The following is a 20,270-nucleotide window of genomic DNA, read 5'->3' on the forward strand; positions in this document are numbered from 1 at the left end:
TGAATTACTTATACCCCATCTTTCAATCCTCAAAAGAGCCTGCAAGGTAAATCACTGTCCCCATTTTACAGATGAGGAATCAAGCGGCCCCAACCATTTAATTACCCTCATCACAAGCTAGAAAATGGCAGAGTTAGGATTTGAAGGCAGCTGAGCCTTTCCACCACTGATTGGATATATCAGTCTGTATCTCTACCCATTTCTCTAAGTCACCTTCTCCCAATATCCCTAGCAGTGACCTTCCTGCTTAAGATTCTTTCCACTCCAGAAAAGTCCACTGAAGTGACTACAAAGACGTCTGCCTAGCTGATCCCTAGAACATGAGTCAGCAGAGTACGTTCCTCCCCTAAGAGGGAAGGGGAAAGACCCAATCTATGTATCTCTGCACTTCTGCCTAAACCTCATCTGGCCCTTGGATTGGTTGTTTTTTTTTTTTTTTTTTTGGTAGTTGTTAGAGAATAACACGTTCTTTATAGTCCCCTACCCCCAATGGCAGTGAAAAGGGCTGATAAAGGATAGGATAAAACGTATTAAAGAGATTTAAGCTGCATTTAAATAGCTGTAGCCAATTAGCATTTCAAAGGAGAATGGTAACTTATGCTGAAGTGCAGAGTGACAGCCAGATTCATTCATTCAATCAATCCTTCAATATCTATCGCCAGGTATTTAGAGATGAAAATCAGGTAAGACAAAATGTCTGCTCTCAAGGAGCTTGCGGCTTAGGAGAGCCCTCCACAAAAAGTGAACTGGACACTCTGCATATCAAAATCCCCTGGGGTTGCTTGTTAAAATAGCAGATTTCAACCCCACTGCCTCTTACGAAATTAGAACCTCTTAGGGGACCTGCATGATTCCTATGTGCACGAAAGTTTAAGAACTCTGATCTATGGAGACATAGAAGATAAACGATAACTGCTGGGGTAGTGGCAGGGTAGGGAGATGGAGTGAAGAGGAAAGATCTGAAATGGCTGGCATGAGGAATGGGAAGAGGAAGCCAAATAGGGGCCCATTAAATGCTTGCAGGGGCAGAGTGGGAGACCGTGCCTTGTAATGACTCCAGCAAAGACCACTGTTCACCAACAGCCCAAGTGGGTGTGGAGTTGAGGCAGAGAGTTGGACTGATACAAGATGGTGTGTCCCCTGGAACTGGCCTCAGAAAGACAAAGGTATCAGGACGCTAGGAACGTCAGCAGAGCAGTGGCTGGAGTGAGGAACACTAGTGTTGACCGGTAGGAGGGATGGAGAAGCACAGACCTGTGCTAAATGCGCTGTAAGCACTTAATCCTTTCGACGACCCAATGGACTCCAGTTCTCTTTATCTATTTAGTATTTATATTATCTACCGTATTATCTATATCTGAATTTTACAAATGAAGAAACTGGGGCTGGCAGATAGTTTAGCTGGGAAACCCAGACCTGTCTGCATCCAGGTCTCCTGGCAAGAAGGGAGAGACTGTGGACAGAAAGTGGAATAATATTTGAAATTCTGAAGGCAGCACAACTTCAGGAAATAAAAATTCTAGAGTGAGAGGGCCTGAAATCTGATAAAATATCAGGGAATTTGGGGAGTTAGTATCTCATGGGTACAGCGTTTTAGTTGGGGAAGATGAAAAATCTCTGGAGATGGATGGTGGTGATGGCTGCATAACAACGTGAATGTACTGAATGTCATAAAACTCTACATGTACAGTGGTTAAAATGGTAAAATTTTATGTTATGTATATTTTACTACAGATTTTAAAAATCACAATTTGCAGAGGAGAATCTTTTGGATGAATCATGCACGAAATCCGTGAATTCATCCTGAAGGAGGTCAGTAGACAGGGTGGATAAGGAGGGTGCAGGCAGCCGAGGGCTAAAATCTGTGATGAACACACAGCAGTGACCCGGGGGTATTAGAAGACAGTGATGGAAAGGCTTGAAGAATGGGTTTTCACATGAGGGTGAAGATGTGATGATTTCTTGGCGATGGGGAGTTGAGTCAACTGACCCTCTTCTGGGGCCCTTCGTACTGAGGGGGTAGGAAGATCGGCCGCTGCCACCAGTGGGCTAAAAGACAGGAGATTCCTCTCAGGAGAGCCAAGAAGGCAGCCTTGTAGGAGAGGAGAGTTGGTCTGTATCAGGACAGGGATTCCAGGGAGGCTGATGGAACAGAAGGGTTTGAGAACCTCAGACAGCTGGGCCTGGGGTGAGAAGGTACCAGGAGACATGGTGATACCCAAGGTGGGGCTGGCGAAAACATCAGCTTTCAGAAAGTTTCCAAGAGAAAGAGAGACAAAACAGTGTTCTAATGCTTAGCAAAGAGAACATGGGTGAGACGGTGAAACTGCCTCTGAAGAAATGCTCTTGTAGGTGTTGCGGGGGCCAGGTCAGCCCAGCCCACTGTCTCTTGCTTTTGAGGAAACAATGGCAGTTCTCAGGGGACCACTGCCCCAGCTGGTTGGGCCACAGGACTCTTTCCTTACACATTCTTTCTTCACTTGTTCCTTTGTTCATCCATTCATTGACTAATTCTTACAGTGTTGACTATGTCTGTGCTAGGCACTGGGAAAACAATAGAGAGCCAAACCCAGTGCAGTTCTTGTGCCGGTGGAAATGATAGTCTAGGTGGAGAGTAAGACTTCAATCAAAGATGATGAAAACAGCGACAAGCCGGGCTTAAGGGCTGGCTAGGAAAGCCACCCAGCTCCATTGTCCTTTCTCCTAGTCCCTAAAAATCATCCTCTCTTCTAATCCTCTTTTGGTTTTTCTCATCTTTCTTCCTTTCACTGTCTGTATCTTTCTCTGTTTTTGTTTGTTTGCCTGGTTCTCAGCCTTTTCTCTGCTAGTTTTGTGCTTTTTGTTTCATTCCTCTCTTCCTCTGTATATCAACGGACCATAATCTGAAGCTAAAATATAATGTGTCATTAAGATTTTTTTTTCAGTATTGAATGCTTTCTGGTTCCTTTTCTTAATTTTTAGGAACCTGACTTGAATGTTTTGTATCTCACTAAAATGGCAAAAAATAAGCAACCTAAATGTATGGTCTTTTGTCCTCTTTTTACAAAAAAAGCCACTCTTTTAAAAATAAATTTTCACAACTGATGTTCCTCCAAATTCGTGCAGAAAGTATGTTCTTTTCACCAAAATTAACTCAAATCAAGCAGAGTTCTTAGAATAAATGCTGCACAGGCTTGTTCACTGAAAGTTGTTTCCAATGAAATACCCCAAGGCTCCTCTCTCTGCTCCAGTGTCAGAAAGAGTGGCTTCCATGGAAGGCTCAGCCTGAGCCCGGTGAGAACGGAGAGCCCCGGACTTTAGTCTGAGCCAGAACCGCAGGACAGACACTCAGAACGGTGACTGGTTAACAGGACGCCACTCCCTCACCGCGTCGACTTGTAATGCGTCCGCCATCTAACAAAGCAGTTGGATTTGATTTGTTATTTCTCAGTTACTCACATATGCTACATACATCTCGTGATCATGCTCATGATTAGCAGAGTTCCATGGCGACTTTGGTTAGTCAATATGACACCATTTCCTTATTTCATCAGGAATGAACATGTTTAACCACAGGGTAATATAAAGTCAGGGAAGCTGCAGATTAAGTGTTAGATTCTGAGGTTACAGTATATGATCCTAGCTACTTGGTGATGGGAAATCCAGAGCTTCTCAAGCCTTCTAAAATGCAAAGCCCCGAGATGAAGGGACCGAGAGCATGCCAGCCATAACCCTCTTGCTATCCCTAAATTCTAATAATAATGTGTCTTTCTCGATGACTAGAAGATAGACAGACTTAAGTGTGAAAACCTTTCAAATAGTCCTTTCAACAGTCAGATCAATTTGACTTATGTAATTTTGTAGTTATTCCGTAAACAATTAGGTTGTCAGAGTCAGTCAGAGCTTGGCTGTGCTGTTTTCATATTTGGTTCTTAAATGTGATACCCCATTTGCAGGAAAGAGGCCACGCGATATAAAGGAAAGAGCATTGATCTAGGAGTCAGAACACCTGGGTTCTGGTTTTAGTTCAGCCAAAAACTAGCTATGTGATATAAGGATGGTGGGGAAGACTTATTCTCTGAGTCCCAGTTTCCTCATCTGTAAAACCAGAATGTTACCCTGGGTGGTCTCTATGTCTCTTCCAGCTCATCATTCTGTGAGCTATGAATTCAAAACTTTACAAACCAAATTGCTGAGACAAGCCCCAAGCTCGCCAAGTGAGCAAACAGAAACATAGCATTTAGGCTAGAAGCAACCTTGAAACCACATAACCCAAGCTCAGCATATTACAAACGCCCAGTCTGAAACCTAGAAAGTTTAGGTTTCCTTGAGGTCTTATAACTGTTTCCCTGCACTTGATTTCCACATCTGGACAAGTTCTTCCATATTACGTAGTGGAAAAACTCTTATATAATCTAGCCCTGCTGATGCTTAATTGTTGACAGGCTTGAGAAAATGTAAAGATTGTAAGGATTTCTCTCCGCATCAGAACGAGATTGAAAAGTAGGAGGACATTGATTTCAGTGAGCCAAACATTGGAGAAACTGTCTTATGTCTTTTTAGCTCTACTAGGTACACATTAAAAGTCACCTGGGATAATTTAGGAGTTTGGGATTAACAGATATACACTACTATATATAAAATAGATAAACAGCAAGGACCTACTGTATAGCACAGGGAACTATATTCAGTATCTTGTAATAACCTATAATGGAAAAGAATCTGAAAAAGAATATATGTATACATATATATATAACTGAATCACTTTGCTGTACGCCTAAAATGTAAATCAACTACACTTCAATAAAAGAAGGTTTAAAAAAAGATTAAAAATAAGTCACCTGCATGTGAGCTAAAGAGAAAGCAAGCACTGTAGTTCTATAACACAGTAATAACCCCCTTTTTTGGCTGCCTGGCAAGTGTCAGGCACTTTAGTCATGCTATGGCCAATACCCAGAATGATTCTATAAGGTTGAGACTGTTACCATCCCCATTTTACAGATGACAACACTGAGGCAGGAAGAGGATTAGTTACTTGCCAAGGCCACATAGGGGTTATAGGGCTGGGCTGGGCCAGGCTTTGGCCTCCACTCTGTGCGGCAGGAAATCTTGTGCTCCCTTCACTGCACTGGACTATTTCTCCACGTCCAATGGAGATGCCAATGCTTAGCTTCTGAACTTGCCAGAGAAAACAGAGACTACAGTGAGAATATATTTCATAACTTGAACCCCCTTGATTACTTCTTCTGGGGTATGCTAAAGGTTTATTTATTGAAAATCAGAAATAAACGCTTTAGGTATTGTATCAGAAATGCAGATGCAGATACTGTGGAAATACATTGATCAACGCTTGACACTCACTGCAATTTTGCAGAGTGCTCTAAAAGACTGCTAATGAGGGGTATCACATTGAACATACCATGCATTGTATTGTGTTGTACTGGAATATCAATAAACCATTTAGTATGTATCCTCATTTCTGCTTCTAGACTCTCTATGCTTAAAATATGCTGTTACAAGACCACTGGCAAAGGTTTTTCTTGGTTACCATCCTCTTCTAAGCCTTCTCACCCAGTTGAGAAGGTTTACCCAGTTTATATTTCATTCTCCATTCTAAAATCATACGCAAAGTCTCCTAGGCCGACGAGTATAACCATTTCCCCAAAGCCTCATTGTGACCCACTGCATTCCTCTCTTTGCACTTTTGGTTTGAAGATGTCAGCAGAAATGGCTCTCAAAAGGAACACCAGCAATGCTAATACTACCTACTTACTGGAAGGTCCCTGAGGGAAAGACAGAGTTCCTGCTTTCCTGGAACTTCAGAACAAGGACAATATCTGGAACAGGGATTCTTTCTGAAGTCAAAGTAATCGTGTTGCTTAAGGCGAAGTGCTTCATGTACCCCATCCCAGCCTCTGCTCAATGAAGGAGGGGCATGGCGGGCTTCCCACCCTCAGACCAACACGGCGGCCTTGCTGGCAGGTGAGACATTATCTCAAATACTTAAGGGAGGGACTTCCCTGGCGGTCCAGTGGTTAAGAATCTGCCTTCCAATGCAGGGGACGCGAGTTCAATCCCTGGTCGGGGAGCTAAGATCTCACATGCCGTGGGGCAACTAAGCCTGCACGCCACAACTACTGAGCCCGCACGTCGCAATGAAGAGCCCGTGTGCTGCAGTTGAAAAAAAAAAGATCCCGCATGCCGCAACTAAGACCCGATGCAGCCAAAAAAAAAAAAAAAAAAAAGAAACTTAAGGGACACCCACAACACTGGCATCTGGGCTTCTAGCTTTGTTCCTGGTGAACACCCGACCTGTATGTGACGAGTATTGCTCAATATGGACAATAAAAAGGCCGATTCTCACAGGGGTTCGGATGCAGGCCCTGGGTTTTGAGGAAGGAAGGATAAGCTGGAAAACACACTCTTGTCTGACAAACACTGGGGACTGGAGGTGACAGAAAGGATCCAGCTATGTCCTTTGATATTAAAACGTTATTCCTGGATTGACAAAATAAATGAAAACCATGGCAACTCATTCTAAAGAAAAGGGAGGGAAGAAGAGCAAATTTTGCTGCATTAGAAAAACAACACGTTCCAGGACTGGAAGATTCATTTGCCGGCCCTCACTTTTTTTTTTTTAATGTTTGTTTGTTTGTATGTATGTATGTATGTATTTATGTATTTATTTATCTATCTATCTATCTATCTATCTATCTATCTATCTATTTATTTATTTATTTATTGGCTGCGTCGGGTCTTAGTTGCAGTGCCTGGGATCTTCCGTTGCAGCATGTGGGCTTAGTTGCCCCAGGGCATGCGGAATTTTAATTCCCTGACCAGGGATCCAACCGGAGTCCCCTGCATTGCAAGACAGATTCTTAACCACTGGACCACCAAGGGAAGTCCCTCAGCCCTTATTAACTGTATCTTCCTTCAGTCTCTCCCTGTTTATTCTGTATCTGTATCTTCCTTCTGCAACTGAGTTCCTGCAAATACAGTAGAGTACCATATTTGTGTGGACTGAGAAATTTAAAATGTGTTAGTTATCCAAGGCAAATCTGTATTGAATGCTTTCGTAAAGTTACACATCCCTTTAAAATGTCATTGTCAAACCTTGAAATATTTTACCGATCTAAATGCTTGGACGTCAAGTTTGCATTGTGCACGTGAAAGTAGTTTGAACCTACAAAGCACTGTACAAACTTCAAGGATCCCTGGACGGCTGAGCTGATGGCACAGAGGCTGGAGCCTGCCCCTTAGAGGCACCTAACAGATGCTCAAAAAGCAACAGCCCCTGGCATCACTGCGGTGCTCCTGCCCGGCCCCTTTCCACAGCCCCACCTCCAGGGCATCGTTGCTGGGAGGGGGGCTGCTGGCTGGGGAGCCCTCCAGGGACAAGGCCTATTTAATCCAGTCACTGCTCCCAAGGGCAGAGAGAAAAATAGGTCCAGCAAAAGTGCCGATGAAGGAGGAAGTGCTGGGACAAGGACGACGGGGTACTGATCTCAGCAGGACCTCAGGCTGCCAGTCAAAAAGTTACAGCTGGGAGGGACTGGACGCTGGTCCAGTTTTACACACAGCACAGCCGTGGGGGAAGTGGCTGACCCGTTCCCAGCACGGGGCGTGCAGGAGGGCATCACAGCCTGGCAGGCTCAGCTTCTGCAGAGCTGAACGCCAGAAGGCCCCGCCTTCTGTGGCTTCCTCACCTTAGGAGCCAGAGTGAAACAGGTGAGTGTGGACCCCCCTCCGCTGAAGAGAGGATCAAAACCGTTCAACAAACACTTAAGAGTGTCATAATGCTGGAGAGGGTGTGGAGAGAAGGGAACCCTCTTGCACTGTTGGTGGGAATGTAAATTGATACAGCCACTATGGAGAACAGTATGGAGGTTCCTTAAAAAACTAAAAATAGAACTACCATATGACCCAGCAATCCCACTACTGGGCATATACCCTGAGAAAACCATAATTCAAAAAGAGTCATGTACCACAATGTTCACTGCAGCTCTATTTACAGTAGCCAGGACATGGAAGCAACCCAAGTGTCCATCGACAGATGAATGGATAAAGAAGATGTGGCACATATATACAATGCAATATTACTCAGCCATAAAAAGAAACGAAATTGAGTTATTCGTAGTGAGGTGGATGGACCTAGAGTCTGTCATACAGAGTGAAGTAAGTCAGAAAGAGAAAAACAAATACCGTATGCTAACACATATGTATGGAATCTAAAAAAAAAAAAAAATGGTGATGCCCCTGATGAACCTAAGGGCAGGACAGGAATAAAGATGCAGACCTAGAGAATGGACTTGAGGACACGGGGAGGGGGAAGGGTAAGCTGGGACAAAGTGAGAGAGTGGCATGGACATATATACACTACCAAATGTAAAATAGATAGCTAGTGGGAAGCAGCCGCATAGCACAGGGAGCCATAGCTTTGTGATCACCTAGAGGGGTGGGATAGGGAGGGTGGGAGGGAGACGAAAGAGGGAGGGGATATGGGGATATATGTATACGTATAGCTGATTCACTTTGTTATACAGCAGAAACTAACACGACATTGTAAAGTAATTATACTCCGATAAAGATGTTAAAAAAAAAAAAAGTGTTGGGGTCTGGAGTTTCAGACTCATGGGTCGAGATTTCTGTCCTTAAACATTTCCAGACTGGCGGGGGAGCTAGGTGCTGGTAAAGTCAGGCATTAATGTGGACCTTGGCCTCCTGCAATGGGCAAGAGGCACTTCATGCACTAGGCCCATGGAAAAGTCATTGCCTGAGTGTGGTCTGCGTGCCGGATGGGGGACCCCGGCTATTTGGGGGTTGAGAGAACTGTGATCTTCAAGTCCGACCTATTCCAGCAACCTGAAAATGCACCGATTTTGAAAAGTAGGGCTCTCAGCAGTGACCTGGAATAGGTGATGCCCCCCTGGGGGCGAGCGGCAGCTCTCATCATGGACAGCAGGTTGGACTGTGGGTAGAGACCACAGCCCCGGAGCACCCACCTTGCTTCCTAGCCCTTGCCGCCTTCCCAATGCTCCCTCTTAGCAACGTCCTGTATGTCCACGATGGGAGGGCAATGGCTGCACACAGAAGTGAAACTGCTTATAGGTTCTCTTTTGGTCTCAGTCTTTTCACCCGTGATGCAGCTAACCGTGTCCCCTGGGTGTCTACACAAAGCATCAGCTACATCAGCAAGTGGAGGGGTTGATCTGCTCTCAGCCCACAGGGCACCCAGGGAGGGAGCTGCACCAAGGAGAGACAGTGGTCCATGGCTGGGGAGATCTAAGAGGATCCAGACCCAAGAGCAGCTTAGGGCTGCTGGGAGCTACAGTCTTCTTGTCAATAACTAGCAGGATTGCTAGGCAGGTAACCGGGAACACTAAGGGGCAGAAGGTCTCTGGCTGTGGCGGCAGCTGTGATATGGGGTTGCTGGAGGCTATGGACCCCACCTTGAGCACCGACCAGGGTGGGGAATCACTCAGAGAGGAGGGGAGTGGAACCCCGCAGCCAAAGATGCTTTGAGCCACCAGCCAGCTGATTCAAAGATACACAGCAACCCCAGAGGCAGGGACCAAAACCCAGTCAAAGGTCTGATGATGCAGTGATGGGAGGCTTGTCTGCCACCTGGCTGTGAGCGATCAAGGAACCAAAGGGCCTGCCTGACATTCTCCCAGATCCCTATTGCCGTTTTTCCTGGAGAAGTGTTAAGTGGGAAGCACTCTGACCACAAAGGAAAAATAAATAAGTAAAGCTTGCTTAACAGAGGAGACTGCCGGGAACGCCAGGCAGCTCCAGGGTCCTACTTGCGGGCCTCCTTAGAGCCAGTCATTTCCCTTCCTGTTTATGGTTTTCTTTTCCTGTCAGTGCATAACTCTACTTAATCTATATTTTTATTCTTGGGGCTTTAACCCTTTCTTAATCTTATTATTTGTTAATTTCCATATTTACTCTCCTAAGTTTCTCTCTTGGCCTCTTTATCAAAGAACAGAAATATTTATTTTCTTCTGCAAATAATCTCAAGTATGAGCATTTGCAAGTCTCATTGGGATAGGAAAAAACTGGAGATTTCTTCATGGTGAGATTGGGGCAAAGTATTTTGAACAGAGTATTGAATACTCAAGTGGGTATCTGTCCAACTTCTGGCTGCCTAACCCCTGATGCCCTCCTGTGCTTGAGGAAACTGCCACTGGGGGTCGTGTGGAAGGCTGGGTCCATCGTCCTGCTGTGGAAGCTGAAAAGTCTGTCCTCCCTGTGGTAGTCAGAGCGCAGTTACATGACCTAAGAGTGGCCCATCGGTTGCCCCTGCTTGAGATTTTGACATGGAACAAGGGCTACCAAGAAGCAGAATTCTTTTTGTTCACAATGATTAAAACAGTGACCTCTGGTTGTGGTGATGCCACTGGTGCCAGGGCCGGCTTCCAGGACACAGCAGCAGAGGCAGTGGCACCTTCCCTCCAGCCAGCCTTGGCCCCAGGTGGGATTTTCTGGCCAGCTCACTTTGCTTGGATTCTGCCCAGCTAGGCCTGGTGGTCACTTTCCTCTTAATTCTGCGCACCCCTTCCACAAATTCCTTTTCCCCCTAAGATAGCCAGGTTAGTTGCCATTGTTTAAAGACCCCCGACTGGTGCAAGTGTCAAGGGACTAAAGGGGCCAGGTGCTAATTTAACACTGGCCTATTTTGTCCCGCATAAAGGTGATAAAACTTTAAACTAGAATGACTAAGGTCCTTATCTAAGTCATACAGCTAACTAATTATTATATAATAATCATATTTAACACTATAATAATTATGGGATAATTATGACCATACCATAAATCAAATATCACAATCATATCATATCATAAATGTCATACATAATTAATATTATTAATTAATTATGGGGTCATCAATTACACAGAGGAGAAATTTGTGAACTGTTTAGTTTATAAGCCCTTTAGAGGGCAGTATTTCTTTCTGATTTCTTCTTGCATCTTCCATTTCTATGTCGTTGGCACTTGATACATATCATTGGTAAAATGGATGGATGATTAGGAGTTGTTATATACGGTACAAATGTTATATACGGTAAACATGGTAACCTGAGTTTTTCAATAAGACATGTCATTACTATGAACAATTCCCCTTTCTTTTTGTTCTTTACTAATCCAAAGCAAAAAGACCTCCTTCCTTTCTTTCTTCAAGTATATGTAATGAACACCTACTATGTAGTCGATACTGTTCCAAGCTCTGGCTAAAGCAATGGAAAGGGTCCTTGCTCTTATAGAGCTTACAGTCTAATGGAAGGTGAATGAAGAGCAGGGAGACGATAACAAATGAAAACAAATGAAATAATTTCAGATAAGGGTACATACTATGAAGGAAACGGTGGTTCAAAACATTGTCTTTGGAGGAGAGGGGGCTACTGTAGATTGAAGAGGCCATAAAGGTTACTCTGAGGAGTTGATGCCTGGCTGATGAGAAGGAAATAGCTCTGCATTGAAGTGATGGGACAGAGCTTCAGGCAGAGGGAACAGTCAGGCAAAGGCCCCAAGGCTCAAAGTGAGGTTGGCATATTTGAAGAACAGAAAGAAGGTGGAACTGGAGTGTGGTACTAAGTGAGAGACAGAGAGTGGTAGGAGATAAGGTACCAGAAGCAGACCCAGTTATGGAGAGAACTGGAAGTGGTGGGGGCCAAGGAGGATTTTGGCCCCCAGCAGAGGAATGGCTATTCCTGGCTTACAGCAAATACATACACACATGTACACATAAAAGTAAAATGAAACAGAACACTTTGGTTGCTGCATGAAGAACAGACATGGTAGACTCCCATCTGGAGACCACCATCTCCAGGTGGGCATTCATGGGGACTTCGGCAAGGGTGGCAGGAGTGGGACACAGGGTGTGCTATCACAATAATGTCAGCCCCGGGGGGCTTTGAAGTCAGCAAATGAATGTTTGGAAATGCATACTTGACAGACCACACCTTTTCCTGGAGGATAAGATTGCATTCACAGAGCTCAAAATATTTGGTTGGCATGATTAATGTGAACAGACAGACTGGATAATTGAGCCCCTAAATGGATTATTGGGTCAGAACTCCACAGCTGTTCTCCCACAGAAGAGAGCTGGTTTCTGCCACTGTGTCCCACCTCTGAGTTCAGTGACACCACGTTGGCAGCCTGAAATCAGCCATGGTGGGAATATTTACACCGTGGAAATAGGCAATGCGACCATCAGGGCTTTCTCGTTACCGCCAGAACTGGTCGTTAAACATTAGCACACCACTGGAGAATGTCCCTTACTAATAGAGATGGAGGAAGCCTTAAAGATAGTTTAAATTAAAGCACTAACCCCTGAGTCACAAATCAGAAGATCATGGCAGAACCAGGATGACAATGGAGGACTCCTGATACATCAAAGACACCCCTGACCTTAAAAGTCTCTTGAGCCTAGAAGGTGTCACCAACTGAATTTTTACTATACGGGGTTCACGGGTTAATATTTGTTCTGAATCTTTCAGTTATTCGGTATTTATATGTACTTTGGCTATAACTCTCCTCAATTATGAAAATGACAAGCATGTTTAGATCAAGATCATCCTGTTCTTTAAAATCAAAAAAAGTCAATAATGAAAACAAAAAAGGGCAATTTATATTTCAATACTACTGAAAAAGTGCTGAATAGCAAGTGGTGACACCAGCAGTAAAATGTAAATCAAAACATCTTTTTCTGATATTTTGGCAGGACTCTCCTGAAATTTCTCTCAAATATCATCATCATATTCATTTCCACTATAGGTGACTTATTAAGAGGAGAATTAAGAATAATACATCTATTTAAAAAATCATAGTAAATTTATATAGAGAGCTCAAGGAAAAATTTACCTACACACACATATAAAATGTCTATACAGAAAACACAGATCTAGAGAAAAAACATTCCAGAACTTTTTTAACACCAGAGTCAAATGTAACACAATAACAAGTGGAATTAAAATCTGTTTTAGTAACTCCATCTGTTACTGTTTGAACTTCACTGCCTTTTATACCTCACATAGATGTATATGTATGTATATACACAGCACATACAGGTTTGTCTTGAACAAAAAATGAGTAAATCTTCTAAAAGACTACTTAAATTCCTTCTCTGGAACAATAACAACAAAAAGAATGCTTTCCCACCCCACCCCCACCCCCCTTGAGAGCAAACTCTTTAATGAATGGTCACCAAATCTCAAAATCACACACAAAAATCAATGAAGGATCCAGCACGTGGTTATCATTGCGGGGCTTTACCTGTAATAATCTGATTAGACTGAATGTGCAGTCAGCCAGCTCACCAGCTGATGTTCTTATACTAGCCCCTGACATTAAGACATTTTATCAAATAGTTCTTCTAACTTGTTCGGTTTATCCTAAAGTCTTTTCCCTTGTCTTCAAAATACTACCCAAGCAGAGGAAAAGAGGTGGTGGTCCTTATAGCAGCATTAACATCAAATGGGAAACAGAAATGCCAATTCTTAGGCCACACCCCAGACCTGCAGAATCAGGAGCTGTAAGGTTGGGGCCCAGTAATCCGTGTCTTAACAAGCCCTCTAGGTGATTCTGATGTATACTAAAGTCTGAGAACAACCACTCTAAATAATTCGAGACCTAACCAGTGATATCTTAACATCACTAACCTTTGGCTGAACCTTAAAGGAAATCCTTAACTGTACTCCTGTTATTAACTATACTCCTGTTACAAATCATCTAATTTGTAGGCTAAATAGGGACACATGTGAGCATGAAAGCAGTGTTATTAAAAATTTTGCAGAGTATGGCTGATTTGCTTTGCCATGTGGCAGAAACTAACACAACGTTGTGGAACAACTATATTCCAATAAAAAATTTTTTTTTCTTTCTCTTAGCAATATTTTGTAGTTTTTTTTTTAACAGAGTTTGCACCTATAGTTGGTTAAATCTACTTGTAATTATTCCATGTTTTTGGCATTTAAAATTTTAATTTTCAACAGGTTTTGATTAATATATAGAAACATGATTATTTTGTGTATACTTTATAATTTTGAACCTTTTTAAATTTGCATATTAGTTCTAGTAACTCTTTACGGATTCCTTAGGATGCTCTATCAGCACAGTCTTATCATATGCGAATAAAAACATTCTGCTTTCCAAAAACAAATTTTTGCAGAGACAATGGCATAACCAGGATTGTTCCCGTCACAACTATGGTCCCTCTGGTTTCCATTAAAACCTGGACTATCATTTATAGTATCTGGACCAATTAGGAGAATGAAAGAGTTCCAAATCTGGGCAGCCTATAGATTAGAAAATTGCATTTATGTACATAAATTGCTGAAAGGATGTTTGTGAGGTACTATCTACTATGAAGTCATATGTATTTTGGTCACTTGTAAATTGCCTATAAAAATGGGTTTTGACATATTTTTCATGGGAGTAGTCTATACCTGCTACTCTTATTTCATTATTTCCTATTCTCTCTTTTTCTCTTATAAAGTGGATGGATATTAATACTTCCCTGAAATTTGTCCTTGATCCCAATGACCTTCTCCTGAAAAAAATCCAAATTTTTTCCTTTAGTTTTTATCGTCACTGGCCTCTCTATCAGTCCCTGAATTGTTTCAAAAATCTATCATGAGGAGCTGGGGCATGGTCACGATCAAGATCTGGAGTGGCTTTTCTTAGGTCACTCTCCCAAGGCAACAGAAATAAAAACAAAAATAAACAAATGGGACCTAATCAAACCTACAAGCTTTTGCACAACAAAGGAAACCATAAACAAAATGAAAAGACAACCTACGGAATGGGAGAAAATATTTGCAAATGATGCGACCGACAAGGGCTTACTCTCCAAAATATACAAACAGCTCATACAGCTCGACAACAAAAAAACAGACAACCCAACTGAAATATGGGTAGAAGACCTTAATATGCATTTCTCCAAAGACGACATACATACGGCCAGTAGGCACATGAAAAGATGCTCAACATCACTCATTGTTAGAGAAATGCAAATCAAAACTACAATGAGGTAGCACCTCACACTGGTCAGAATGGCCATCATTAAAAAGTCTACAAATAACAAATGCTGGAGAGGGTGTGGAGAAAAGGGAACCCTCCTACACTGTTGGTGGGAATGTAAGTTGGTGCAGCCACTATGGAAAACAGTATGGAGGTCCATCAGAAAACTAAAAATAGGATTACCATATGATCCAGCAATCCCATTCTTGGGCATATATCCAGACAAAACTATAATTCAAAAAGACACATGCACCCCTATATTCACAGCAGCACTATTCACTATAGCCAAGACATGGAAACAACCTAAATGTCCATCGACAGATGAATGGATAAAGATGTTGTACATATATACAACGGAGTACTACTCAGTCATAAAAAGAACGAAATAATGCCATTTTCAGCAACATGGATGCAACTAGAGATTATCATACTAAGTGAAGTAAGTCAGAAAGAGAAAGACAAATACCAGACAATATCACTTACATGTGGAATCTAAAATACGGCACAAATGAACCTATGTACAAAACAGAAGCAGACTCACAGACATAGAGAACAGACCTGTGGTTGCCAAGGGGGATGGGAGGAGAGAGAGGGATGGGAGTGGGAGTTTGGGGCTAATAGATGCAAACTATTACATTTAGAATGGATAAACAACAAGGTCCTACTGTATAGCACAGGGAACTATATCCAATCTTCTGGGATAAACCATAATGGAAAAGAATATTAAAAAAAGGATGTATATATGCGTATAACTAAGTCACTTTGCTGTACAGCAGAAATTAGCACAACATTGTAAATCACCTATACTTCAATTTAAAAAATAAAGAATAAAAAAGATCTGGAGTGGCTCTTTGGGGTTAGCACAATACAGAGACCTAAAAATAAATTCAGAATTGGACCAAGATGATGTGCCACATTGTACCAAAGAAATCTTACACTCAGGTCAAACTTTTTCATTAGCGTCAACAAGCTAACATTTCTTCACTAAATTTTTCTGCATAGGACATCATGTGGATTGACGGATGCTGAATAAAAAACTCTGAATTGAGTCCAAACCAATATGTTCTTCTGGCATAGGGGCAAGCAGGGTATGATGTCAACATGGGACTGAACTCTAAGTTGGATGATAGCTTTGCAGAGTAGAGTAGTGACCACTGTCTGGGACTTAGAACAACTGTAGGATGGTGCACAGATTGAAAAGAATTTTACCAAGGCTGCCAATGCATCAACAGCTGGCCAGCTGGGTCCAAAGACGATGTAGTCCTGAACACAAGGAGCCCAGCAGCCGTAGATGATGACACAAAACTCTGCCAAGCAGCAGCTGTTAAATGTGAGAAGAAATGAGGTAATCTCAAGTGGGACGAACAAGGGAGACTTCGAAAGACAAAGCAGAGGTATGGGCTGCCCAGGACACAAGTGAGGCTGGGAGAAGAGTAGGGTGCACCGGAACTCCAGAGCATAGCGGCTCTTCTTGAATAATGACTCCTGGCTGATTATAATAATAAGATGCCAAGTCACAGAAGGCACAGGGTCTTGGTGAACAGGAATTGCAACCACAGGTCATAGAGCAGTTTGACACAAAGGCAATGTGGAAACAGTCGTTGAACATGCAGTAGGTGTTGCCTTTCTAATTTCTGTGCAGCTTCACAAATAAACTCCCCATTTTTCCAACTGAGGCTGTTCGGGTTTTATGCGTTTTATCCATTTTTCCATTTTTGAAACATTTCCCTGATGATTTGTTTTTATGGAATGTCAATCTGACACAAAACTTAAAAAATCTGAAACAGATGCTGAAGCAATGTGTATGTGTAAAACTCATTTCTGACACATGATGGAGCCAGTCGATGTAACACTGTGATGCTTGGTGAGGATTGGCTGCTGCACACAGGTGCTCTGTGTTGATGAGAACTCAGAAGCTGTCCTGAGACGTTTTATAACGAATACTGGCTGACTTTTAATTGCCTCCTCATTTAGGTGGTACACATCTTAAGAGTTGAAACCATGGATAAATCTATACGTATGTGGCCCCCCGAGCAGTACAGGCAATTTCTGATCTCACATTTCTCCTCTGACTTGCTTCTACCCCCGTTACCTTCCTTCCCATCGCCAACTGACCACTCCCAGGCCTGTCACTCTCCTTGGCTGGGGCACTGTTGTACAATAAAAAATAAGACTAGTCTTTGCCTGGCTCCTAGGGGGAGACTGTGCATCCTTGGAATTTCCCCAATGATTGAAATGTCTTTGTTATTCACAAACCCCCTGGATCACACCTGAGTTTATGCTAATGAGGTGACTCCCGGTGGGCCCCTATAAAGCTTCAAGACAGGGGCGAGGCACCAGAAAGACCAAGCACTCCTGAACAGAGGGTTGGGACTTTGAGCCAGCCTGACCTCCGGAAAGGGGAGAGAGGCTGCAGATCAAGTTCAAGTATGTGTCCATGATTCAATCAATCACGCCCATGTAATGAAAGCCTAATAAAAACTCTGGGCATTGAGGCTTGTGGAACTTCCTGGTTGGTAAACACACTGATGTGCGGGGAATGTAACACACCCTATTCCGTGGGGAGAGGGCACGGAAGCTCTGTGTTCCCTCCCAGACTTTGTCCATATGTCCCTTTATTTTGCTGGCCCTCATGATTTGTAAAAAATCCTTTATATTAAAACTGTAATCATAAGTACAGTGTTTTCCTGAGTTCTGTGAGTTGTTCTAGTGAGTTATTGAGCCTGAGGGGGGTCATGGGAACCCCTGAACTGATATGTAGGCTGTCGGAAGTGTGGGTGGCCTGGAGACACCCAAAGTGCAGTTGGCATCTGAAATCTAGGCAGTCTTGTTGGGGATCATGCTCTCTAACTTATGGGGTTGGTGATAGTTTTGGGTGGTTAATGCCAGAACTGGATTGCAGTGCCCCTAGATGGGATAGCTGGTGTTAGAATAGGCACCAACCCTGTTCACTGCCTCTGGTTGTGGGCCGTGTGGCCATCAGCTGCTGCAGGTGGCCAGAGGGGCAGGGTGCCCTAGAAGCAATGGTGAAGAAGCTGTAGGACAAGCAGTCCAGGTAAACTGGGCTAGCTAGGCATCAGTTTTTGCTAAATTGTTGCTGGTCTGAGACATTATATATATATATAAATATAAATATTCGATTGGACTGTTTTAAAGGGAGCTGCAGAAGCACAGAATACACCCAGAAATGTACAGTTATATACATACTTAGGATATGACCATGCAAGGCAGAAAGATTTATCCAGGGTGTGTTTATGGGAAAAGAGTAAAGTGAAAAGGATGCTGTTGGATTGCCATCTTAAGTTCTCTCTTTACCCCTTACCTTCTGCCTGAGGGGTTAGGAGCAATTTGAAATCTACCAGCCTGTGAATGTTCTGTGAGTTGAACTATTTACCCTAGTATGTTCTACCCATTTCCTTGTCAGGAGCGAATTTTGTGTATGAGAAATAATTGATAATGTTGAACCAAAAAGTGAAAGCACTGATAAAGTTTTTAGAATGAATTTTCCTAGCATAAAATGTAAAATCCTTTCCCAGCCCAGGGGCCCTGCATGATCTAGTCTCTGTCCCTCTCCCCTCCCACATCCTTGGCTGCCATCTGCCTTCCTCACTAGCTCTGGTCACGTGGGCTGCCCTGCTGGTCCTCCCTCATGCCCAGCCCATTGCTGTCAGGGACTAGCTCTTGCTGATCCCTGGAACTTTCCATGGCTTGCTCACTCACTCCAATAGAATATACCTCCATCCCTTTCTACTCCTTTAGCTTACTTTGTTTTTCCTCACCAGCTTAATTAACTCCCATTTGTTTATTTTTACTTTTATTTCTTTTGCCTTAGGAGACTGATCCAAGAAAATATTGCTACAATTAATGTCAAAGAGTGTTCTGCCTATATTCTTCTCTAGGAGTTTTATGATTTCAGGTCTTACATTTAGGTAAACGATTTTGAGTTTATTTTTGTATATGGTGCGAGGGGATGTTCTAATCTCATTGTTTTACATGTAGCTGTCCAGTTTTCCCAGCACCACTTGTTGAAGAGATTGTCTTTTCTCCATTATATAGTCTTACCTCCTTTGTTGTAGATTAATTGCCCATAGGTGCATGGGTTTATTTCTGGGTGCTCTAATCTGTTCCATTGGTCTATGTGTCTGTTTTATACTAATACCATGCTATTTTGGTTACTGTAGCTCTGTAGTATAGTCGGAGGTCTGAGAAGGTCACATCTCCAGCTTTGTTCTTTTTTCTCAGGACTGCTTTGGCAATTTGGGGTTTTGTGGTTCCGTATAAATTTTAGGATTGTTTGTTCTAGTTCTGTGAAAAATGTCCTGGGTATTTTGATAGGAATTGGATTAAATCTGTAGATTGCTTTAGGTTGTATGGCCATTTTAATAATATTAACTCTTCCAATCCAAGAGTGTGGGATATCTTTCCATTTCTTGGAATCATCTTCAATTTCCTTCATCAATGTTTTATAGTTTTCAGAGTGTAGGTCTTTCACCTCTTTGATTAAGTTTATTCCTAGGTATTGTATTTTCTTTGGATGCGTTATTTTTTTAAATTAATTAATATTTATTTATTTTTGGCTGTGTTGGGTCTTCGTTTCTGTGCGAGGGCTTTCTCTAGTTGTGGCGAGCGGGGGCCACTCTTCATCGCGGTGTGCAGGCCTCTCACTGTCTCGGTCTCTCTTGTTGCGGAGCACAGGCTCCAGACGCGCAGGCTCAGTAGTTGTGGCTCATGGGCCTAGTTGCTCCGCAGCATGTGGGATCTTCCCAGACCAGGGCTCGAACTCGTGTCCCCTGCATTGGCAGGCAGATTCTCAACCACTGCACCACCAGGGAAGCCCTGGATGCATTTTTAAACAGGATTTTTGTTTTTTTTTTTACTTTCTCTTTCTGATATTTCATTATTAGTGTATAGATACAGCCACTATGGAGAACAGTATGGAGGTTCCTTAAAAAACTAAAAATAGATTTACCATATGATCCAGCAATCCCACTACTGGGCGTATACCCAGAGAAAACCATAATTCAAAAAGACACATGCACCCCAATGTTCATTGCAGCACTATTTACAATAGCCAGGTCATGGAAGCCACCTAAATGCCCCTCGACAGATGAATGGTTAAAGAAGTAGTGGTACATATATACAATGGAATATTACTCAGCCATAAAAAGGAATGAAATTGAGTCATTTGCTGAGACGTGGATGGATCTAGAGACTGTCATACAGAGTGAAGTAAGTCAGAAAGAGAAAAACAAATACCGTATATTAACGCA

The 20,270-nt window shown here is 42.8% G+C and overlaps 1 protein-coding gene across 2 annotated transcripts in view; it reads right to left on the bottom strand.

Moving 5' to 3' along the window:
* The window catches only part of ITPR2 (inositol 1,4,5-trisphosphate receptor type 2), a 524,186-nt gene that overhangs the window by 5,824 nt on the left and 498,092 nt on the right, over positions 1-20,270 (bottom strand). The window lies entirely within an intron of this gene.

Source organism: Eschrichtius robustus, chromosome 13 (assembly GCF_028021215.1).
Source record: "Eschrichtius robustus isolate mEscRob2 chromosome 13, mEscRob2.pri, whole genome shotgun sequence".
Taxonomy (NCBI): Eukaryota; Metazoa; Chordata; class Mammalia; order Artiodactyla; family Eschrichtiidae; genus Eschrichtius; species Eschrichtius robustus.